This window comes from Heterocephalus glaber, unplaced genomic scaffold (assembly GCF_053883595.1).
Source record: "Heterocephalus glaber isolate CG9 unplaced genomic scaffold, H.glaber_assembly_v1.0 deba00001744, whole genome shotgun sequence".
Lineage (NCBI taxonomy): Eukaryota > Metazoa > Chordata > Mammalia > Rodentia > Bathyergidae > Heterocephalus > Heterocephalus glaber.
In genome coordinates, this window is record NW_028258450.1 from 3,462,904 (window position 1) to 3,487,594 (window position 24,691).

General features: G+C 45.6%; 1 protein-coding gene across 1 annotated transcript in view; it reads left to right on the forward strand.

Annotated features, from left to right (window-relative positions):
* The first annotated feature begins 12,955 nt into the window (after nt 1-12,955).
* The window catches only part of Arhgap35 (Rho GTPase activating protein 35), a 115,869-nt gene continuing 104,133 nt past the window's right edge, over nt 12,956-24,691 (forward strand). Inside the window, exon 1 of the mRNA XM_004867085.4 lies at nt 12,956-14,613. The gene's annotated coding sequence lies outside the window, so the exon portion shown is untranslated. The remainder of the gene's footprint in view (nt 14,614-24,691) is intronic.

Sequence of the window (24,691 nt, forward strand, 5' to 3'; positions counted from 1 at the left end):
ATGTGGGATTTGTAGTTTCAAGTAGGAGTTTCTCCGACGGGCGGCAAGTGAGGGAAAAGGCCGCCCACGCCTCCCAGCATGCTGTAGGACAGTCCTTTTCCTGTCAAAGGAGCCAGATGCCAAGAGCATGCTGGGAGTTGTGGGCGATGGTTTCTTTGAACGACTACAATTCCCGACGTGGTTGACAGCCCGTGAAGAAAGAAAGCGTTGCGTTTCGGGAAATGTAGTCTGGCACAACCCCCTACCCAAACTCACCCCCTGGAGAGGAGACCATGGTGGGAATAGTAGTTTTGGTTGTTTTGTTGTTGTTGTTGTTGTTTTCGGTATCGGGGGATCGAACTCAGGACCTTGCGCTTGTGAGGCAGGCGCGGCGCCACTGAGCTAAATCCCAGGCCCGGGAATAGTAGTTTTAAGTAAACCGCATTGGGGATCTAGAAATACACTATAGGGCCGGGGATTTAGCTCAGTGGTTCTACCGCCTGCCTCACAAGCCCAAGGACTCAAGTCTGATCCCCGGCACCAAAAAAAACAAAAACAAAAACAAAACCCAGTATTGTACAAATACAGTATAACTCACCCCAGAGAGAATGGCTACCATGAAATCAACCAATAAGAAGTGCTGGCGAGGCTGTGGGGAAAAAGGAACCCTGCTCCACTGCTGCTGGGAGTGTAGACTGGTACAACCACTATGGAAATCAGTATGGAGATACCTCAAAGAACTAGGACTAGAGGTCCCATTTGACCCAGCTATTCCCCTACTGGATATCTTCCCAAAAGAATTAAAAGAATCATACCACAGCGATATATGCACACCCATGTTTATAGAGGCACAGTTTGTAATAGCTAAAACTTGGAAACAGCCCAATTGCCCATCAACTGGAGACTGGATAAAGATGTGGTTTTTTAATAAAATGGAGTACTACTCAGCCATAAAGAACGAGAAACTAGAGATATTTATGGCTAAATGAATGCACACTGAGGCCATACTCTTAAATGAGTAGGACACATATGTGTAAATACTGAATAGTTTCTCTGGTGTGAAAAACTAAAAGTGTAAATAAAGATCAAAATGTATAATTGATAATGTGAAATAGGAAGAAAAGGTCTAAAGGGGTAGGGGAAGTGGGAGGGGTAGGGGAAAGGAAAGAGGAGAAACGAAAAAATATGAGAAAAGGAAAAAATGGAAACAAACTCTTTGTAAATAGGGAAGGGTAGAGGGGGTGAAAGGAGGGGAGGGGAATGGGGAAAAAATAAAAACCAAGATACATCATGTAAAGATACAAGATCTCAATGATGAATGTAATTGTATTGTATACCTAAAATGTACCGATAAACTTAATGAAAAAAGAAGAAATACGTATAACTGTCCCTTCATCTGCGTTTTGTATTGAAACCAGAGCCTTCACACTGGGCTACACCCCAGCTTGCTTGCTTGCTTGCTTGCTTTCCCCCACTGAGCTAAATCCCAGCTCCTTATTTTGTTTTTTTGAGACAGGATCTTACTATATAGTCCAGGCTGGCCTCAAATTCACAGAGATCCTCCTGTCTCAACCTCCCGAGTGCTGAGATTACAGGTGAGCACCACCACATTCAGCTTTATTTATTTATTTATTTATTTATTTGGGTTTTTTGAAACAGGGTCTCACAATGTAATTCAGGCTGACCTTGAACTCACTATGTAGCTCAGGCTAGCCTTGATTCATGGCGATCCACCTGCCTCAGCCTGCCGAGTGCTAGGATTATAGGCATGCACCACCACACCCTACTTTATTTTTAATTTTAAAACAGGATCTTTCTAATTTGCCCAGAAGGAACTTGAACTTGTAATCATCCTACCTCAGCTTCACTCAGCTCCCAGAGGAAGAATTATAGGTGCACACCACCATACTGGGCTGTAACTGTCTTCCCCTGTTCACCCAGTGCTTTTTAAAAATATATTGAGAGTTCAATCCCCGGTACCAAAAAAAAAAATATTGAGGCTGAGAGTGTGAAGCAGTGACAGAGCATGTGCTTTGTAAGGATGAGGCCCCAGTTCCCCAGTGCGTGCGCACACACACACACACACACACACACACACACACACACACACACACTGAGTGCTTCCCTGTAGGAGATGTATACCATGGAAGAGCATGAATTAGGCAGTCAAACACTGGAGGACTAGGGGTGGTGATGCACATTTGAAATCCCAGCACTCAAGAGGCTGAGGCAAGAGGATCATGAGTTCTGGACCAGCTTGGGCTACATGATGAGTTCAAGAGCACCACGTACTACTTAGTAAAACACTTGTCTCAGTGCTGGGGATTTAGCTCCATGGCCTCACGCCTGCCTTGCAAGCACAAGGTCCTGAGTTCAATCCCTGGTACAAAAAAAAAAAAAAATTCTGTGTGCAAATCTGGCTGTTGTGTGTCTTACCTGTGTGACTTTGGGGCAGAGGCTTTACCTCTTAACTCAATCTTCATCTGTAAAATAGAAGGGACCAAGGGGTCCTTTTGAAGAATGCACAAGTTTCCAGAGTACCTAACACTGCTGGCTCTGCACTGCTTAGGAACAAGCACCTCCTTAAATTCTATGCATGGCCATAGAAAGGACAAATTCCAGCACTGTCAGGGTAGTATGGACCCAGGAAACATTGTCTCCTTTGTGATGTCCATTCAAAGTGTTCACTGTAGGGCAAAAATGGAAATGGACCAGATACACTGCATCTGGGAACAGTTAATCAGCTCATGTGCGTCACATAACAAAATCACTACACAGAGGTTAAGAAGCATGAGCGCGATCTCAGTGAGTGGGCACAGAGGGTTTCCAAAATGTGACACTGGGAAAAGGAAGGGAGGTGCAGGTGACACCTGTGCACCACACCCAGGGATTTCTCCTTATGGTGCTGGTGATCCAATCAGGGCTTCCTGCCTTAGGCAAGTGCTCTACTGCTGAGCTACACACCTGGCTTCTGACTTTTTCTTTCTTCAACTTTTTACTTGAAACGTGATTATATCTAATGTCTTGGTCACTTTTCTCCTTGTCACTGGGACAAAATACCCAACACCCACAATTTAAGGGAGGGGAGGTTTATTTTGGCTCACGTTTCAACAACATGCAAGGGAAACAAGATAACTAGATAAAGCATCATGAAAGTTAAAGAAGTTTGTGATTAGGATGTAGTTCAGTCATAGAGTGCTTGCCCAGCATACATGAGGCCCTGGGTTAGATCGCCAACACCAACACACACACATGCAAATGTGCACATCAAAGTGTGCTGTCAAGAGAGTGAAAAGATACCACAAAATGGAAGAAAATATTTGCAAAGCACATATCTCATAAAGCATTAACATTTAGAATAAAGAACTCTAGGGCCAGGGATTTAGCTCAGTGGTTCCGGTGCCTGCCACACAAGCGCAAGGTCCCGAGTTTAATCCCCGGTACCAAAAAAAGAAGCAAACAGAATAAAGAACTCTTACAACTCAACAACAAAAACAAGCCAGTGGCCTGAGATTTAGCTCAGTGGCACCTTGCCTGCCTCACAAGTGCAAGGTCCTGAGTTTGATCCTTGGTACCAGAAAAAAAAAAAAAAAAAAAAGCCAAGCATGGTGGCATATGCCTATAATTCCAGCACTTGGGAGGCTGAGGCAGGAGAATGGCAGAGAGTTTGAGACCAGCCCCTGGGCTACATAGAGAGTTCAAGGTCAGCCTGAACTACACAGTCAAACAACAAAAAATATCAAAGTCAATCAGTCAATCCTTTGCCCTGTGGCAGCCACTTTTTTTTGGTACCAGAGATCGAACTTGGGTCCTTGTGCTTGCACAGCAGGCGGCGAAACCACTGAGCTAAATCCCCAGCCCTAGCAGCCACTTTTGGAAGAGCTTAGTTAAAATGGGGGCTGCTCACCTGCACTGGGTGGAGAATCTGGGAAAGTATCCCCAGACCCGGGTCTCCATCTTGGCTGTAGCTCGGTGCTGCCTGACTTGTCCGGTAGATGGAGCCAGTGTGCACGGAGGCTGGAGTTATCAGAAGCCATAACTGGAGAGAGTCCGAGGAGTTGAGATCAGGAGCACAAATTGGTGGATTCATGTGGCCTTTTAAAAATGTATTTTTTTTCTTTTTGTTTAGACAGGGTCTCACGGTGTAGTTCAGGCTGACCTTGAATTCATGATGTAGCCCAAACTCACCTCAGAACCTCAGATTTGCAGCAATCCTCCTGCCTCAGCCTCTCCAGTGCTGGGATTACAGGCATGCAACACCACACCCTGCTTCTACTTGTTTTAATTTTGCTGTGAGTTTATAAGTAGTGAAGACCAAAGAAATAGAATATGCAATTAAGAGCTGTACACCAAGAAATTTGCTTGGAAATCTGCTATTCTGTAGAGGGGAATGTGTATCAGGCTCCTGTCATCTTTTTTGTTTGTTTTGTGATTTTTTGTTTGTTTGTCTTATGGTACTGGGGATCGAACTCAGGACCTTGCGCTGTGAGGCAGGCAGTGGAACCACTGAACTAAATTCCCAGCCCTTGTTTGTTTTAAGACAGGGTGTTGCTATGTAGTTCGGGCTGGCTTTGAACTCACAGCAATCCTCCTGCCTCAGCCTCCTGAGGCATGTATCACACCATGCCCGGCTGTCATCCTTTGTTAAAAAACAAGATTCGTTAGGTCTTTAGGGTAGATTTTGACAGTTGAAATAATTACTAATACATACCTATTTTTCTTTTCCGGTACGAGGGATCGAACTCAGGACCTTGCACTTGCAAAGTAGGCGTGGTGCCACTGAGCTAAATCCCTGGCCCGTGTACAGTATTTTTAGCAGTTGTGTAAAAACAAAGAGACTTGTGTTTTAAAGACTTTGTCATGTGGTCATTCGACCACTGACATTGATTGCTCTGAAGATTTTTAAATTGTGTTTTAATAGTTTTTTGTTTGTTTAGCTTTTTTTTTTGGTACTAGGGATTGAACTCAGGACCTTCTGCTTTCGAGGCAGGGGACGGCACCACTGAGCTAAATCCCTGGCCCTAGCTTTTTGTTTTTTGAGACACGGTCTAGCTATGTAGCTCAGGCTGGCCTCAAACTCAAAGCAATCCTCCTGCTTCAGCCTCCTAAGTCCTGGGATCACAAGCATGTGCCACCACATCTAGTTTAAGCATCCTTTAACAAGAAAACCTTTCGGGAGATCTAGCCAGTAACCTGAAGGAGTTCAGGAAACAGCAGCAGACTCCGGGATCCTGGCCACCAGGCTGGACGCCTCCCCTTGCTAGAAAGAGACTGATCTAAATGGCTCAGGATGATTCTGTTTCTGCTGGGCTAAATTTCTCACCACCACGGTCACCTAAGTCGCCTATAGACATTTTTGAAAAACATAGTGTAGCCCCGTGTGGTGGCGGACACCTGTAATCACAGTACTTGGGAGGCTGAGGCAGGAGAATCACTGAGAATTCAAGACCAGGCTGGACTACACAGTGAAACCCTGTCTCAAAAAACCCAAATCCAAACCAAACAAACAGATAGAGGTTAGGGAAGAAGAGAACAAAGATAGGTGAAAAAGCTGCAGTTGGCAGAGGAACCCTGTGCTTCCTTGAATCCAGGAGCTGGCAGACAGAATCAGCCATGAAGAATTATGGGGAACCCTTGGGGAGGGGGAGAAAACCCGCCTTCCCCAAGTAACCCTTGGAGATGCTAGGAGCCGAAGAACTTTCAAAGAGAATCCTGCTGCCACCTTCTCTGCACCAGGATCTCACCACGTAAATGGGAATAAACCATCAAACATGTTCCCAAGTGTCTAGAAGAACCTAGTTCCTAAACTGGGTGTGGTGGTGCACACATCTGTACCTCCAGCACCCAGGAGGCTAAGGCAGGAGGATCACCGTGAGTTCAAGGCCAGCCTGGGCTACACATAACAAGACCCTGTCTCAAACAACAACAACAACAAGAACCCAAGAGAAGCATTGTAAAGCTGAGTTTGAGAACTCAGACACTGAAATGGGTAGCAGTGAAACACCAGACGTCTTGCACTAGAAGTAGAAATAGAAAGGCTGGCAGCCAGTCTCATCCAGCAAACTCAGTTTGAGTGTTTAGGGAAGTACAAAAGAAGCCTTTCTTTTCTTTTTTAAATTAAAATAATGGTTTGCTACTTATGATCCAGCAAAAAAGTCCTGGCACTTTGTTTTCTCTGCCTAGAGAAATAAGATGAATTATGCTATCCACACTCTTTTGGTTTTGGCCTTATCATCTGATATAAATGCTTAATAATGTCAAAGTCACAATAACAATCCCCCCTCCCCAAATCCAAAATTTTGCATATGCCATTGTCTTCTACATCTCAGGTTATTTATTTCATCATTGTAAGTGATATCATATTAGCAATGATGCCTATATACCTAATCACTGCAAAGGGAACTCAAATCTGGAATCTGTAAAACAAAGCAAAGCATACAAAATTTTTGTGTGTGGTGGTGGTGGTGGTACTGGGGGATTAACTTGGTCTTTGCATTGAGCTACATCCCCAGCCACCCCCATCCCTGGTACTGGGGATCAAACTCAGAACCTTGTGCTTGCTAGGCAGGCACTATGGTGCTGACCTAAATCCCCAGCCCCCCGGCCCTTTCTTGACACAGGGTCTTTCGAAATTGTCCAGGCTGGGTTTAAACTTGAGATCTTCCAGCCTCAGCCTTCCAGAATTCCGGGATTACAGGTGTGTACCACTAGGCCCAACTAGGTAATGCTAATATTTTGAGTATTTTATTTTATTTTTGGCTGCCTGGGTAACTTTAGCCCTTAACCAAGCATATGTCAAGCAAATGGTTTTTTGTTTTTGTTTTCCTTTTCTGGGTACACCTGTAAAATATTTGGATACAGGAAATGTGTTAGTCATGCAGCCTTGATATTCAGGGTGAATTGTAATATATACTTTTTTGTTTGTTTGTTTGTTTTGAGACACGGTCTTAATATATAGTTCAGACTGGCCTTGAACTTGCTTTGTAGCCCCGGCTGGCCTTGAACTTGTAGAATCCTCCTGCCTCAGCCTCCTGAGTGCTAGGATTACAAACATACACCACCATGCCCAGCTCAATATATACATTTTTGTGACATTTCAAAGATTAAGATTATTTTGATAACATTATTTTCAAATTTAAAAAGATGTGGTTATCAGAAGTCTCTTCAGAGGAAAACTACATCATAAAATAACTAACTTGGAATAAATACTTTGCATCAGTGTGGGGAAAAACATGGCCAAAGAACTTGAGCAGATCTTTTTCAAAAGATCTACAAAATGGGCAATAAGCACATGAAAAGATTCTCAACATCACTAGTCATTAGGGAAATGCAAAGCAAAACCGCAAGACACCATTACATATCCATTAAGAAGATGTCAATTATAAAAAAAGAAAGAAAAGTTAAATATAGGTCTGGGGCTGGTTAGGGCTCAGTGGTAGAGCAGTTGCTCAGCATGCTCAAAAGGTGCTGCTCAAAGGGTGGGGATTTTTTGTTTTGTTTTGTGGTACTGGGGATCGAACTTGGGTCCTTATGCTTGTGCAGCAGGTGGCAAAACCACTGAGCCAAATCTCCAGCCCTAAAAGGGTGGTTTGATCCTCAGCCCTGGAAAAAAAAGTGTAAAAAAAAAAAGTTACCCAGGTGTGGTGGCGCACAGCTGTGATCCCAGTACTGGGGAGGCTGAGGCAGGAGGATTGCAAGTTTGAGCCCAGCCTGGGCAACATAGTGACAGGGAGATCCTGCCTCAGAATTTAAAATTTATTTTTTTAAAAAAACCCCTCAAAAGGCTGGGGATGTAGCTCAGTGGTAGAGCACTGCTGGGTTCAATCTCCAGGACTGCCAAAAGAAAAAAATTTACATGATTATCTTTTTTTGAGATAAGAATTTATTGTGTAGCCCAGGGTGGCCTAGAACTTGCAATCTTCCTACCTCCCAAGTGTTGAGATTACAGGTGTGTGCCTGGCTACTTGATTATCTTTTTAAAAAGCGACCACTTAGGAGTAGCTGCTACTACTACTACTATTACTACTACTAATACTACATTGTGCTTATTATGTTCCAGCTCTTTCCCTCCCTCCTTCCCTCCCTTCCTTTTCTTCCTTCCTTCCTTCACTGCAGATTGAACCCAGGGTCTTCACACTGCGATACATCCCCTGCTCTTTATAAAAAATTGTTTTTTTGAGATGGGGTCTCACTATATAGCCCAGGCTGGCCTTGAGAACTCTCAGTGATCCCCCTGCCTCAGCCTCCCAAGTGCTAGGATTACAGGCAGGTGCCACCACACCCAATTTTTTTTTTTTGGCACCAGGGATCAAACTTGGTACACTGTGCTTGCCAGGCAGGCGGCAGAACCACTGAGCTAAATCCCCGGCCCTACACCCTATCTTTAAACTTTTTTTTTTTTTTGAGGCAGGGTCTTGATAAATTGCTAAATTTCCTGGCTGGGTTTGAACTTGTAACCCTCCTGCCTCAGCTTCCTATAGTCTTGGGATTATAAGTGTGCACCATCATGACTGACATGTTCCAGGCATTTTTCTGAGCATATTACTGATGAGAACCTTAAAACAACTCTGTAAGGTAGGTAATATTATCACTTTACAGATGAGAAAAATGAGGTACAAAGAGGTTGACTACCTTGCTCAAGGTCACACAGCTTGTAAGTTGTGCAGCTGACTCATGGCCAGGCATGTGGACTGAGTCTTCACCCCTCAGCACTGAGCTCTACCACATATGCATGTGTAGAGAGCTCTGGGTCAAAACACATTATGGACACTCTTCCACACCTGACTCTGTGGGTGGCCATTGTAAGCCTATCTGGTAGATCCCTATATATTTATATGCTTTATATTAAATGTTTCTCTAGTGAAAAAAAAAAAAGAAAGAAAACATTCTGGAGAGGCAAGTGAGGTGTGCCTGGGTTGTCCAAGGAGGCGTCATCTTATTAGGAGTATTTAAGATATTTTACAGCAGGGAATTTAGCTCAGTGGTTCCGCCGCCTGCCTCAAAAGTGCAAGGTTGGGGCCGGAGATTTGGCTCAGTGGTTTCGCCACCTGCTGCGCAAGTGGAAGGATCTGAGTTTGATTCCTGGCACCAAAAAAAAAAAAAGTGGAAGGTCCCTGTAGTTCGATCCCTGGTACCAAAAATAAAAAAACAAACAAACATTTAAAGATAGAGGCTGGGGCTATAACTCAATGGTAGAACACCTGCATAGCATGTGTGAGACCCCCAGTTTGATCTCCAACATCGCAAAAAGTAAAAATAGAAAAGCCAGCTCCAGTGGGTCACACTGCAATCCCAGCTGCTTGGGGCCTGAGACAGGAGGATTTTTACTTTTTATATTTTTGGTACCAGGGATTGAACTCAGGACCTTGCGTTTGCCAGGCAGGCGCGGTGCCACTGAGCTAAATCCCCGGCCCTAGACAGGAGGATCTTGAGTGGGAGGCTACCCTGGGGAACATAGGCAGATTCCCATCTCAAATTTTGTGTGTGTGTGTGTGTGTGGGGTAACGGGGAGCGAACTCAGGTCCTTGCGCTTGCGCAGCAGGCGGCGAAACCCCTGAGCTAAATCCCCAGACCTCCCCATCTCAACTTTTAAAAAGGCAAAAATAAAAGATAACACAAGAGAAAATAGGCAAAAAATAAGATTTGAAAAAGATTTGAATAAGCACCTCACAAAAGATGCTACTCAAATGGTATAATAGGGCCGGGGATTTAGCTCAGCGGTTCCGCTACCTGCCTCGAAAGCACAAGTTCGACCGAGTTCGATCTCTGGTACCAAAAAAAAAAAAAGGCATAATATATGATCAATCTCACTAATCATTTGAGAAAGATAAATTAAAACCACATCAGACAACTATTCGAATGGCCAAAATTAAAGATAGTTAATACTGAGTATTTTGGAAGTGGGGAGCAGCTGAAACCTCCTTCCATTACATTAAGCCAGTCCTCTTCCATTAAGCTACTTCCCTGGATTGATTGATTGATTGATTGATTTTTTGGTACCGGGGATCGAACTCGGGTCCTTGCGTCTGCCTCAGCAGGTGGCGAAACCACTGAGCTAAATCCCCGGCCCCATCCCTGGATTTTTAGTTGTTCATTTTTGGGTTTTTTTGAGACAGGTTCTTGCTATATAGATCAGGCTGGTTGTGAATGCACCATGTAGCCCAGGTTGACCTCGAACTCGCTGCGATCCTCCTGCCTCAGCCTCCCGACTGCTGAGATTACAGGCGTGCGCCACCACACCCGGCCCACACTTCAATCTTTAAAGCTTATAAAAATAGGTTTAACATGCAGCCTTCACTCAAATACTCAGCGAGTGGCCACCAGGTGGGAAGCGTGGGGCCAGGAGTGCTGAGATTGCCCAGAGGACGCTCACATCACCACCTCCCGTTCCTCCCTCGTGATTGGCTGCTCTCTTGGCCAATAGCAGAAGAGTTCACGTTCGCTGACGTCCTCGACGGCTCCAACGAAGATGTAGCTTTTTCCTATCCGTTTGCAGGCGGCGCTGTGGGTTCACTGACTCCTTGGTCACACATAGACCCGTTCCCCACCTTCTCTCTGATTCTTTCAGACTCTCAGGAATGGAGACAGAATGAGTCCTAGCACTCCTATATTCTATGCAAGATCCTTTAATATTTTTAGATTTTTATTTATTAATTTATTATGGCCTGTGCATCTGTCCGAAGCTCTGGGTCCAGTTCTCTCCCGCCTCGTACCTACAGTGCTTCCGTGCGTGGTGTAACCCGGTTCGAGGGCAACGCTTGGATGATCTTGATAGCGGCCCAAGCCGGTACTTGCCACTTCTGTCTTCCGGCTAATTGTTTATTCGATTGTTTATTTATCCGGAGTGGGGGCTGGACGAGAACGGGGGCGGTCGCCCCGGGAAAGCCTGTTTCCTGTCCCTGGCTTGCTCAGCTACCATTGCCCTCTCGCATGCTGGAAAGAATTGCAGAACCGGGAAGGCCTTCCTTGAAGGTCTATCCATCCAACAAAACACTGGCTCGTCTCACCTTGGGCCTGGGCCCTTGTTAGGGACATGTCGATGACTGAGACCCTTTACCAGACTGGAATAAGCCAGCAGGGTCAGGGCCTGGATGGGGAACTTAAAGGGAACGTGGAAGGCTGGAGCGGGACTCTGCCTCGGCCTCCCTGGGGGAGGGAGGCCCTCCTGAAGGAAGACATCCATGGAGCTAGCATATGAGAGAAGGGTAGGAGTTAGTCGGTGGACAAGGACATTGTCTTTTTAGCTACCATGCCCGCAGTGCCTCCCGTCCTTCTAGTTTAGTTTAGCTTTGGATTCATTCACTTGTTCATTAACAAGTACTGTATTTATTGTGTATCATTTGACAGGCTTGGGAACTAACCAGAGTCCCAACCTTAAAAGGGGACACATAAAATGCTGACACCAACACAGAACTGATGGAGTGGTGGGTTAGGTGTGTAGTCACCTGAACCCTACTTGTCTGGGTTTGAATATCAGATATACCCATTCCTAGCTATGTAAACTGTGCCTTATACCTCACCCTCAAGGTTGCGAGGACAGAGTTAATGTCTCTCAAGTGCTATGTGTATATATATATTGTTTTTCCCCCTTTGACTTGAGACAATGTAGTTCAGGCTGGCCTTGAACTCACTAGGTAGCACAGGCTGGATTTGAACTCAAGGTGATCCTCCTATCTCAGCCTCCTGAGTGCTGGGATTACAGGCATGCACCACCATGTCCAGCTGAAGTGCTTTAGAATGTTGCTTAGCACAAAATACTTCTGTTAAAGGCTTAGCAGTTGGGCCAGACCTTCGAGGCCACTCTTGAGGAAGTGAGACTTGAATGATAAGATGGAGTTTATAGGAGACAAGAATGAGAAATCTGGGTCTAGAGTGAGGGGTTGCCAGTTCACAAATTCTCAAGAATGGAAGCACCTGGAACACTGCATAGGCATTATAAAGGTCATGATTAGAGGTAGATGTATCTACTATTCCCCCCGGACTCCTAGCTTTCCAGTATTTCCTAAGGTGATCTCAAAATCACAAAGGAGGTTTTTGACAGCCCATGCATTTGATTTGGTGGCCCACAGTGCTTTTAAGAAGTTAGGGGTTGGGGATTTAGCTTAGTGGTTCCAGCGCCTGCCTCGAAAGCACAAGGTCCCGAGTTTGATCCCTGGTACCAAAAAAAAAAAAAAAGAAGAAGTTAGAAAATTTGTCATTAAAATTTGGGGTAGGGGGGTGCGGGGATATAGCTCAGTGGTGCCACACCTGCCTGGGAAGCACAAGGTCCTGAGTTCGATTCAGAGTACTCAATTCTCGGTACCAAAAATTAAAAAAAAAAATTTGACACAGAATCTCACTATGTAGCCCAGGCTGGCCTCGAACTCATGGCAATCCTCCTGCCTCAACCTCCCCAGGATCACAGGCATATGCCACCACGCGTGGCCTTAAAAACCTAAAAATTAGACAGGAATAGTGTCAACTTGCCTGAAATCCCAGCATTCCTGAGGCATTGAGGCCAGTTTAAGCTACACAGCAAGATTGTCTTAAAACAACAAACCAGACTAAACAAAAACTAGAAAGACTTTCTGGATTAAAAGCGTTAAATTTAAAAAAATGTAAAGAAATTAAAAGAAAAAGTTCAATGGAAACAATCTTTAGTCTGAAAAGCTTTGCTTAATGAGACATTTTAAAATTTGAGCCCATGTAATTTTACTAATGCTTATAGAGCACTTTGTATATGCAAGGGATGATTCTTAGCACTTCACAAGTACAGAGTAGTCTTACTTTAGCCCTTTACCCTTTATTTTCCTAGTGCTGGGGAATGAAGCCAGAGCTTTCTGTATGCTACGGAAGCCCTCTACCACTGAGCCCTGGTTTTGCTTTCCCAAGTTTCAGGAACCGATGGTCAACAAGGTGGAAAAATATTGCTACTTGTCTTAAATCTTTCAAGTGAGCGTCCACAATCACATTATTTTCATTACAGATCAGTGCAGTTACAATTGTTCTATTTTATTACTTTTGTTGTTAATCCGCTAAGTTACGGTGTCTGTTTTAAACTTTATTACAAGTATGTACGTATACAAAAACATCCACCAAGAATGTAATCATTATATACTTCAAACGTGTACTAATGAAAAATAAAAATTAAAAAAGACGCACACATACATAAATTTGGGCTGTTTCAGGCACCCCTCTGAGGTATAATTTTCCCATTTTACAGATGAAGAGACTAAGGAAGGAAAAGTAAAGTGCAATGGGAAACATAGCCCTTCTGCGTTCCAAAATACAGACTCGGGGTTCAGAGAGCTCATTTTTTACAATCCATACTTCCGGAGGAGTCGCAGAGGAACTCCTCGGTTCAGAGGAAATCAAGTGTTACAGCGGTGCCCTCTTCCACCATTTCCACTCCAGACGTCCGAACCGACAGTTGATTGGCAGTTATTTGCACAATGCTGATTTGGAGGCCAGGACTGCATGCAGGACGAGGCCATCTTCCCTCTGCCAGGCCGTGAACGATCGTGGAATTATGAACAACTTGTATCAAAGCGCGCGTTGCTTGCAGATTCTCCTCACTACCAGAGGTAAGAGCACGCGCTCTCCAGCCCCGCCCTCTCTTCCGGGACTACGAATTGCAAGGCTCAGATTGGGCAGAGGCAGACCACGCCTCTCAGTACTCTCTAATCAACTTCCTCGCTGGGTGCGCTCCCTCCTTCTTAGCTCCGTTCCACCACCCCAGCGCCCCAGCACCCGACGTTACGTCTCTCCTCCTCTCCGCCTCCGTTATCCGGGGGGCTGCGGCTCGCGGGGCAAACCCCCTTCTCTTGTCTCCCATTGGCTGGTCAGGTCCCGCGCGAGCGGGATCGCGCCTTTCGTCTCCTCCTCCGGAGCCGGGCCATGCCTCTCGGCTCCTGCTTTCTCCCAGAGCCAGCGTGAGGCTGGGGATAGACTGCCTCTGGCGCGCGCTTTGCGCGCGCCTCCCGTGGACCACTCCCTCCGCCTTGCGCCAGCGGCCGCGCCGGCTGGCAGCCCCTACTGCGCATGCGCACTTGCCCACCCCGCTCCCTCTGGCCGTTCGCCTCGCGCTCAGTCTCGCGCCGCAGCAGCCGCAGTAGCGGCATTTTCTCGGGGCGCACGCGCTCTGCTCCCTCCGCGCCCTCTCCCTGCCTCAGGCCGCGGCGGTGGCAGCGAGCCCCTCAGGCGTGCGCGCGCGCGCGGCGGCTGCTTCTTCTTCTTGTCCGGCGCTGCTCACCCCCTCGCGGCGCGCGCCTGGGGGCCGTTATACCCCTGCAGCAGTCCCTGCGCCCCGCACGCGCAGTAGCGAGAGGGCGCGCGCTCTCGGGTGCGGCGCCCGCAGGAAGGAGGCGCCGCCGCCATCGCGCGCGAGGGAGGGAGGGAGCGAGCGAGGCCGGTCCGCCCTCCCCCTGGTTCCCGCCCCTCCCCCCTTCCCTCCCCGCCCCCCGCCCCGAGGGAGAGCCGCGGCGCGGCAGGAGGCGGAGGAGGGAGCCCGCGAGGGAGGGTCCGCCCGGCCCCCCCCGCCGGAGCTACCGCCGCCTCAGCCGCCGCCGGACTAGTAGTGGGGGAACATGGCGCCGGGGCCGCCGTCGCCGCGGCCCGGATCCCCGAGGCCACGGCCGCGCTGAGGGCGCCCAGCTGGTGAGTGCGCGAGCTCGCGGGCCCAGTGCTGCGAGGCCGGGCGCCGCCCCGCTGCGGGGTCCAGGGGGAGGCGGGGACGGCGGGGCCCGGAGCCCGCGAACAATGGAGGAGCCAGAGGGGGAGGGGAGGGAGCGGCCCCCCAGCGCCCCGGGCCCGCGGTCCCCACCGCTTGGTGCTGGGGGCCGGCCTGCGGGGTCCGCCCGCCTTCGGGCCGGCCCTTGTCCGCCCTTCGCCCTGCGTCTCTGCGCCCGCCGGGTCGCGAGGTCTGTCTGTCCCCCATCCACCTTCCCGGCCACCCTGCTCCCAGTCCGGCACTTCTCCGCTTCCCTCTTCGGTCCCAGAAATGCCCTCAGCCCCTCCTGGACTCTGCAGTGCTCGTGGGACCCACCTCCTCCTCGGTGACCCTGCTACATCCCTTAATGCTGGCTCGCACTTGGGAGATGCTTGGCCCTTTTGCCTTCTGATTCTGCTCTCGCTGCCTTTGGAATCTGGCCCCGGGCTCTTCTGTGACCTATCTACTATTATCCAGTCTCACAATCTAGTGTTGCACCCCCAGGAACTGTCCCTTTAGGACCTGCGGTTGCACCTTCTTGGAGATACATCCGAGACCTCTTGCACTGCCCGGGGTCTTTCCTGGGGACTTGATTCCATCTCCCTCTTGGTCGAAGCTCGCCCTCTCAGAACTTGCTGCACCTCCGGATGTCTCTGGGCTGCCTCTGACCCTTCTCTGACTTCTCCTCCTCTTCTCAGCACTTGCTCCCATTTGACATTCAGACCCTTTTCCTTTCTTCTAGACGTTTTTGTATCCTATCTTTAAGCCCTTACTGGACTCACATCTTGCCGTGCCTCCTTGGCCTGCTTGCTCTCTGCCTCTGTCTTCCCAGGAAGCAGCCTCCTCCCCTTTCTCTGACTGTGCAGGTTCGTCGTGTCTGCCATTCGCTTACCTGACCTCGCTCCCTAACTCACTTTCCCTCAGCTTGATTATGTCTGTCCTAGTGTTCTTCTCACCTTCCTTTGGCCCTCCTCGGAGCGCTTCCATTCAGTGCTCCCCTCCTCTGGCCAGTCTTTCAATTCCTTGTTGCCTAAGATCTGCTTCCTGCCTCTGCCCATTGTGGGGCTTTAGCCTTGCCCATTGTGGGGCTTTAGCCTTGCCCTTACTTCGCTATGCCTCTCAGGACTGACCGGTCACTTGTGCGGTTCCCATTCTGCATCGCACAGACCTGCCCCTAGAGCTTTTCCCACCTGCTCTGTATCCTCATTTGTTCAGTTCTGCTCCTATCCTTACTTAGGTCCTACCACCCCCAACTTGATCCCTTTTGGAGCTGTCCATTTGCCCGAATATTTTTTTGGACCCATTTTTAACTTTGCTATTGCTGTCCCTCTTGAAATGATCCTTTTAACACTGGTCTCCTTGTAACTGGGACCCAGCTCTGTTCCCTCTTAATACTATTTTCTGCCTTTCATTCTCTACTCCCTGCACCATTTTTATTCATTCTTCACCCTCCACTCTGTTTTAGTGTATTTGTTCTCCCTTCCTAGTCCTGCTTCTTATCTTCTTTTTGAGTTCTCTTCTCACTTTTTTTTGGTACTGGGGATTGAACTCAGGATCTTGAGATTGCCAGGCAGGTGCTGTGCTGCAGAGCTATATCCTTGGCCCTTCTCACTTTTGACATTAAGGTTTTGTTCTTTCTAGTGCTTGGAATTGAACCCAGGGCCTTTGCACTGAGATACATCCCTGGCCCTTTTTATTTTATTATTTTTGAGACAGAGTCTCATTACATTGTGCCCAGACTGGGTTTGTACATATCTTTCTACCTCAGCCTGCCATGTAGCTGGTTTTACAGGAATGCAGCACTAAAGTGTTTTTTTTTTTTTTTTTTTGTACCTGGGATCAAACTCGGGTCCTTGCGCATGCGCAGCAGGCGGCGAAACCACTGAGCTAAATCCCCGCCCCCCCCCCTTTTTTTAAGAAGGTCTCACTGTATAGTTGAGGCTGGCTTTGAACTCACTATGGAGCCCAGACTAGCCTTGAACTTGCAGTGATCCTCCTGCCTCAGCCTTCCCAGTGCTAGCATTGCAGGCATGTCCTACCATGCTTAGCCTACTAAGTTGTCTTCTTAATCATTCTTTCCTGTTATTGTCCCCCACCCCCCTTTCTTGGAGCTGCCTCAGTTTTTGATTGATGGTCTTTTTCTTTTTTTGGTAGCGGGGATCGAACTTGGGTCCTTGCACTTGTGCAGCAGGCGGTGAAACCACTGTGCTAAATCCCTGGCCCTAGAGCTGTGTTTTTGTTTTTTTGGGTTTTTTTTGGTTTTTTGCTTGTTTGTTTGTTTGTTTTGGTACCTGGGATCGAACTCGGGTCCTTGTGCTTTCGAGGCAGGCAGTGGAACCACTGAGCTAAATCCCCAGCCCGATGGTCTTTTTCTTTTGCTACCTCTCTCCCAAATCTCCCAATTTTGTTTCTCCCCTTTTCCTTTTCCTAGTATCCTGTCTGGGTCCTCTTGTATTTAGCTCTAATCTGACCTGCCTGTCTCAGCTCCTCCCCACTTGTAGCCCACCCACTGCCCAGTGAGGGCTTTTTCAGATGTGTCTTTCTCTGACCCCCCATCCCTCAGCTTCAGCTTTGAAAACTAAGGGTCTAGGTTGGGCCTCAGGTTCTTTAGGCCACAGATTCTCTCTCGGCATCCTGCACCTGAGGGTTTTACCCCCAGGGATTCTGTAAGATCTAGTAAATAGGTGGGGAATGCTTGGTGACAGCTTGATTTCTCCCACTTCCACCGAGGTTAGTGATGGGGTAGCTCACATTCCATTGCCCCATTTTCTTTCCTGTGCTCTTTATTTGTTCCCCTCTTCAGATCTCTGGGCTTCACAGCTTTGTGTCCTTCGAAAAGGGGACTGCAGCTGCTCACAGGGCTTTATTGCCTTTCTCACTTTCCCTCCCTCCTCTGAGCTGTTGCAGAGACACAGTTGTACCCTCTACCTCCAAAGGCAGCACCTCTTGCGAGATCTTAGGGGTGTGCTTTTTTGATTTTTTTCCAGCTAACAAGTCATATTGTTTTATTCCTGAAGAGGGAAATGCCAGTCCTCAAATCCTCCCATCCCAGGAGGGTTATGGCCCCGCTTGGTGTTTACTGCTCTGGGCCTGCAGAAGCAGCAGTTTTTCTTGCTTTCCCTAATAGCCTTTGGTTTGCCCTGTGACCTTGGGGGAAGGGCTGGGCAGGGTGGGCTTATTTCTTTTTTACCTCTGCCCAGGGAGGCTCTAGCTTCCTGGTCTTTAAAATGGTGAGGGCCTGGGTTTGGAAAGCACTTTGCGGTTGTTTGTTGAAGGAGAGAGTGCCAAGTGTCACTCGGATTTCTACCCTCTGGTATTGCAGGCACTCCCAGCCACAGAAGCCCCACGCCTGGGCTCTGGGACTTGGCGCGTTGGTGTACAAGGGGTGTGTGGGCAGGCCTGACCTTCCCCAAACCTTTAGAGGGACCTCAGTGGGTAGAATGAGAGAGCACTGCCAGGGACTGGCTGACACGCATGGATTTTTGGTTTTATTATCTGGGAATTGGGCCTTTGCTCCCTTGTCTGAGCTGTTTTCTCCAGTGATCTTATGGTGGGGCAGTGTTTAAGGAAATCCATTCAGAGGTAGAAATAGTTTTACTGAAAAGCCATCTAGCCATTTTCCTTCCTTAGCTTGGACAGAGGACCTTTGGCATGTTCTAGGTTTATTTAGTTTATTTCTTAGTGGTAAATCAAAAGCCTGATCAACACCCCCTCCCCAGCCTAGGGCAATTGCATATTAAAGCAGCTATCCAGCTGTGTAGGAGCATTTACTAGAACTTTCTTGACTGAGCTATGTTCAAACTGAGCACTTAGTTAGAAGTAGTTCTGTATGAACACATTTGAAATAAAAACATTCACTGTCATCCATAGATCTGGACCATTGGGTCATCAGATGTTGAGGCATTTCTGTATGTGACAGTGAAAGGGCCTGGATAGTAGATCTGTATGGCTCTTTAACTTTTAAAGACTTCAAATTTTCTGAAGAAGCAGTCTGGTAATTTTTTTTTTTTTTTTTGGTACCGGGGATCGAACTTGGGTCCTTGTGCTTGTGCAGCAGGCGGCGAAACCAGCAGTCTGGTAATTTTAATATGTTCTCATTATTATTGTCTTAAAGAATTTTGGTTGATTTCTATTGGTGAATCTTTGGCCTTATGAATCATGATTAACTGTCTGAATTTATTTTAGTTTGTGTTCCCCATGTTGGTATAATTTTGTTTTTTTATTCTTAATGTGGAGGTGACAGCTAATTAAGAATGAAAACAACTGTGTATACAGTACTGTTTAAATTTGCGTTCCAGTTTTAATATCACAGGCAGCATAAAAATTTCCTGCATCCCCACAGCCGAAGTTTACATAATAGGAAGAAAGGAGACCATAAGAACAAAGAGCTGATTTTTCTTCTAAGCTGGTAACTGATGTTCCAAAGACTGTCAGAGTTCTCTGATGGTAGCAGAGGCTTAAATACTAGTACTGACATTTGCTTTGGTGGTGATGGCATTGGGTGCTACAGAAATGCGAGGTGGTAGCCTGGGCCTTCTGGAACAGTTAATGTGCCAGTTGGATGGGGTGTGGAGCAGGAGATGGCAGTACACAGCTATTTTCAACCTAGTTACTTGTCTTCAAGGGTTCTTACCCTGCCTAGACATTTTGAAACTGACTTGATCAAAGTTTCTCTCTTCCTTTTTCTCCTGTTCCTTCTCGTCTTAAATTTTTTTTTTTAAACTATCCTCTCTTACCTGCCCTCCATTTTTTTTCTTGATTTGCTGAAGGCCACAGGATAGTAACAAATCAGAAAATGGTCCTTTTAGACAAATGGAAGTTGTTGTCCAGGTGCAGATCCCTGGGCCTGGCAGTGACTCTCAGCAAAGGACAGTCTAGAAGAGGTGAGGGTTGCACAGATGACCATGAGCTAAACTACACACAGCCTCATGGGTGTGTTTAGTCATCTGAGTGAGGTGGAACCACATCAGGTCAATAGAATGGGAGATGGTAAGATGGGAGTGGCTATGTGGTTTCATCTAATCAGGTCTGCCTTTTAGTCTTTGGTCTGTGGTGGTCTTCTGAGAGGTGTCAGGCCTCCTGCTGAGCTTTCCTGTGATCTGCTGTGATTCTTGTCATTCACCACCTAGCAGTCTAAACAGTCTTTTTATTTTTAAAGATAGGGTGCTTCTGTGTATTCCAGGCTGGCCTTCAATGCACAACAATCTTTCTGCTTCAGCTTCCTGAGTGCTGAAATTACAGGTGTGCACCAGCAAACCCAGCAGTGTCTTATTTACCCAGTCAGTGTGATTGATAATCTAATCCAGTTGTGTAAATTTTCTTTTTTTCATAGTGTAGAAAATAAGTAACAGATTCTCTGCTTGAAGAGGAAAGTTGACTAGCAGAAATGCCTCTTCTGGCCCCTTTGGTTTGTTTGGTTAGTGGAACTCAGTGTGAAAATCATTTCCTAATCTCACCTTCTCATTTACAGGTGAGGAAATGGAAGGCTTGCCTGAAGCATTGTGGCTACTTCTGCCACAAAAGAACATTGAGCATAAGGACAGGGGCTGCCTTCTGGTCTAGGCCTTGTTCCAATTAGGTAGGACCTTGGACAAACTGCTTCCCTCTCTGGATTTCACATTCCTAGTATGAAGTCTGGTGTGCTGTCCTGTCCTGATGGTAGATTCTCTTTTTTCTGGGTCACATGCCAAGTTAGAACTGGAACTAGAACTGAGCTCCTGGCTGTTCCTAGGTCTGCCTCTTGTTGCTCCCTCTCAGACAAGTTCTGTCAGCCAGAATTGGGATGGGAAATTTTCCCCAGAGGTGGGGGGGTACAGGAAAATGGATTAGTTTTGTTGTATCTTTTTCTTATAGAAACACTACCTCTTTCTCACCCATTCATATGGGAATTAGTATAATTTTGGGGATGGGCCATCCAGATTGTGTTAGCTACGTAACTAAAAGCATATACAGTACCTCTGTTAAAAATGATATGCGGGGGCTGGGGATTTAGCTCAGTGATTATGCTGCCTGTCTTGCAAGTGCAAGGACCCGAGTTCGATCCCAGGTACCAAAAAAAAAAAAAAATGCAGTATTTCAAGCTGAGTCATTGTTGACCTAGGCTCTCAAATAGCAATGATCTCAATAGTACTTGAATTGCTAGTATTAAGCATGGCAAACAAATCATTCACGTTCATCTTCCTGAAAGTTTATTTCTCTTCAACTTTAGATAGAATCCTTTAGCATGCTTCATCTATAAAGAATTCTTGAAAATAACTTTTGGCATTTGTCAATCTAATTATCATTATTTTTTTCTCTGATATTGAGAAACACCATTAAGTTGATATATTAGCAGAAAACCAGATACTCTCAGCCATGAAGCAGCATCACAAGAAAATAGTATTTATTTTCACTGAAAATAGCCAGACCTACCTCTTTCATCTTTCCTTATTGAAAGCAACATTGCCATTGTGTGAAATTTGCAGTGCTTGTGATTGTTACCTAGTATCTGTAGGTATTTTATGCCTCTCTTGCCCTCCAGGCATCTCTGCATTCTTTCTTGAAGACGTCCTCTTCCTGATCTCTGTGGTAAGTTGGTCATGGAATTTGAATAATTGAGAGGCAGCTTCCTATGGTGTAAAGAATGTTGAAGAAACTCCCCTCTTAGCTCTGGCTGTGCCATTTTAATAGCTGTGTGACTTCGGCTCAGTATTTCTGGATTTTCACTTTCTGGACTGCATTTTCTTCACTTGAAGAATGAAGGAATTTATACCGGTTAGTTCCTATTTGGCCTTATTTTATAGCTAATAATATTTAATTGTTTTCTCTCTTGAGAATAGTATACTTCCTTAAGGATGGGGACTCTTACATGCAAAATATCTTGTACTTGGTAAGTCCTCACTGTGTACATGAATCTAAACAAGTGCCAAAGCCTTTCTCTTTTTTTAATTTATTTTTTGAGATTGTGTCCCAATTATAATGGCCATTCTCCAGCTTTACACTTTTAAAGGGCACACTCTCCTGGCCAGTGTTTAGTCCACTGCTTTCTTTGTCATGAACATCTTGACCCAGGGTGACAAGGTTAATAACTGGTTAGGGTAGTGTTACGAATCCAGGGGCTCTCATTTCAAAATTTGTGTTTATTGGGCCCGGGATTTAGCTCAGTGGTTTCTCTGCCTGCTGTGTAAGCGCAAGGACCCGAGTTCTATCCTCAGTACAAAAAAAAAAAAAAAAAAAATTTGTGTTTATTAGGCTGCCTTGCCACTCTGGGATGTTAAAATAATTTATAGTTTGTCTCCTTCAGGAACATACAGTCAGTTGTAAACAGTTACATAAGATAGAGTGAAAGAATTTTTTAAAAAGATAGGGTGAAGGGAAGGAAATGAAGAGATTATTTTTGTTAAAGTATGGCTCATTGGGAGGCAATCCCATATTTGTAGTCTTAAAGATTTTCATATTCAGCCAGGGATTTAGCTCAGTGGCACCGCACCTGCCTAGTAAGTGCAAGGTCCTGAGTTCAGTCCCTGGTACTGGGGGGGGGGAAAGAGATTTTTGCTTTTAGACACTAAGCACACCATATCACAGTATATTGGGTTCTCTTTTTTTGATACCAAGAATTGAACTTGGGACCTTGCACTTGCAAGGCAGGTGGCCAAACCACTGAGCTAAATCCCTGGCCCCATATTACAATATTTTGAAAAGAATCTATAGTCACAAGTATCAGCTTGTTATTCTAGCCAGCCTATTGGAAAAGTTGAGCATTTTATTTCTGATCTGGATTGAAATCCAAGTATAACCAAACTGTATAAGTAAACCAGTTTAACAGAAGGAAGATAGGAATGTTTGGTCATGTAATTCTTAAATCTGTAATTTCTTTGGCAGATAGAAAAATATATGGGTAGTTCCTAATTGGGTCTGGCCCTATTATCCTATTCTTTGTCATGTATGGGACCTTGACCAGATTTGGAAAAGTGAGAAATGGCCTACATGTTCATGTCTATATATTACATGTCATGACTGAAGTGCCTTACACAGACCCTAATTTCTAAGGTATTAAAAATTATAGGGCCAGGGATTTAGCTCAGTGTTTCCACCGCCTGCCTTGCAAGCAGAAGGATCCGAGTTCGATCCCCGGTACCAAAATAAAAAGTATAAATAGAATATATGCAAGGTAATTTGTAAATTTATCATTAAAAATAAAAAAATTGAGGGCTTGGGATGCAGCTCAGTGGGAGAGTACTTGCATAGAATGCACAGGGCCCTGGGTTTGATCCCCAGTACTGGCAGTGGGGAGGGAGGATTAAAACATACACATTTAAAGTGTATATAAATGCATAGAAAAGCACTGTTTCTTAAATTGTGTGGAACTCACTACTATAATTATTTACTAACTTTGAATTGCAGTTTTTTTAAAAAAATGTTGATGTAAAAGTATCTTAAGCTATAGGTAACAGACTCCCAAAGCATACAAAATTTTAAAAAAATGTACAGTTGCCTCATACTTTTCCCTATCTCTGTTGAAAAGAAAGATCAAAACTGTGGCTTCATCTCTTGCAGTCTGAGCTACTTAGGAATGAGACAAAGGAAAATGATCACCGTTAATTGGCACAGGCAGTTTACAAGGGTTCTTTGTTCAGTAACAAATTGATTGTGTACAAATGAAAGTCAGCACTGCTTTAATACTAAATTCTTGAAATCTGCATTTTCAGCTAGAGTGGCTTTCACTTCAAGGGAATTACTTCACTGGAATAGTGTATCTACGCTTGGTGATAAAAAACTATTACTAGGTCTTAATTTTTTCAAAAGTGCCCATTAAGTTAGAAGGTGGAAGGCAGGTAGATGGTGCTTTTGTGATGGGCTTTTTAATGGCCGGAAATCATTGCGTACCTTTTTAATGCTACTGACCTATAAGAAATTTCTTCTAATAGGTCAGTCAGTTGAGAAATACACATAAAATCTTTCATAAATGAGGAAAGAGAGGGGAGAAAACTGCTGTGGGAGTAGGTCCTAGCTGTTGCCCAGTATTAGCAGCCACAAAGGCTGTGAAAAATGTCGGTGTTAGCTTACATAGTCGTGATTAGATGTGTATAAGAAATACCTATTTTCTTGTGTACAGATCCCCTTTTAAAGTTTATTTGCTTTTTAAAAATTAAGATACAGGGCCGAGGATGTGGCTCAGTGGTTCCGCCACCTGCCTCACAAGCACAAGGACCTGAGTTCGATCCTCAGTACCAAAAAAAAAAAAAAGTTAAAAATTAAGATACAGGGCCGGGGAGTTAGCTCAGTGGTTCTGCCGCCTGCCTTGCAAGCACAAGGTCCCAAGTTCGATCCCCGGCACCAATAAATAAACAATTAAGGCTGAGGATGTACTTCAGTGGTAGAGTACTTGTCTAGCATGAGCCAAGTCCCTGAGCTCAATCTTCAATACTCAAAAAATAGTAGTATTACCTAGAAAAAGAAAGTACATCCATCATATAAAGGGAGTCTATAAAAAATTCAGAAATGTGCATTTAAGATTTATGTACTTTTCTACATGTAGACTGTATCTTAATTTTTTTTTTTTTTTTTTTGGTACTGTGGATCGAACTTGGAACCTTGCCGCCTGCAAGGCAGGTGGAGTAACCACTGAGCTAAATCCTTGGTCCTATAATTTTTAATACCTTAGAAATTAGGGTCTGTGTAAGGTACTTCAGTCATGACATGTAATACATAGACATGAACATGTAGGCCATTTCTCACTTTTCCAAATCTGGTCAAGGTCCCATACATGATAAAGAATAGGATAATAGGGCCAGGGATTTAGCTCAGTGGTTCTGCCGCCTGCCTTGCAAGCACAAGGTCCCAAATTCGGTCCCCATTACCAAAAAAAAAAAAAAAGAATGGGATAATAGCAATCTTAATCATGTAAACATTGCCTCGATTGTTAAAGCATTCTTTTAACAACAAGTACTTAGGTTGTAATTCGAGATTCTTTTGGTCTCTGCTGGGAATGAAGAGGAAACAGATAATTGTCATTGCTAGTGAAAGCATGATAGGACTGGTATTCAA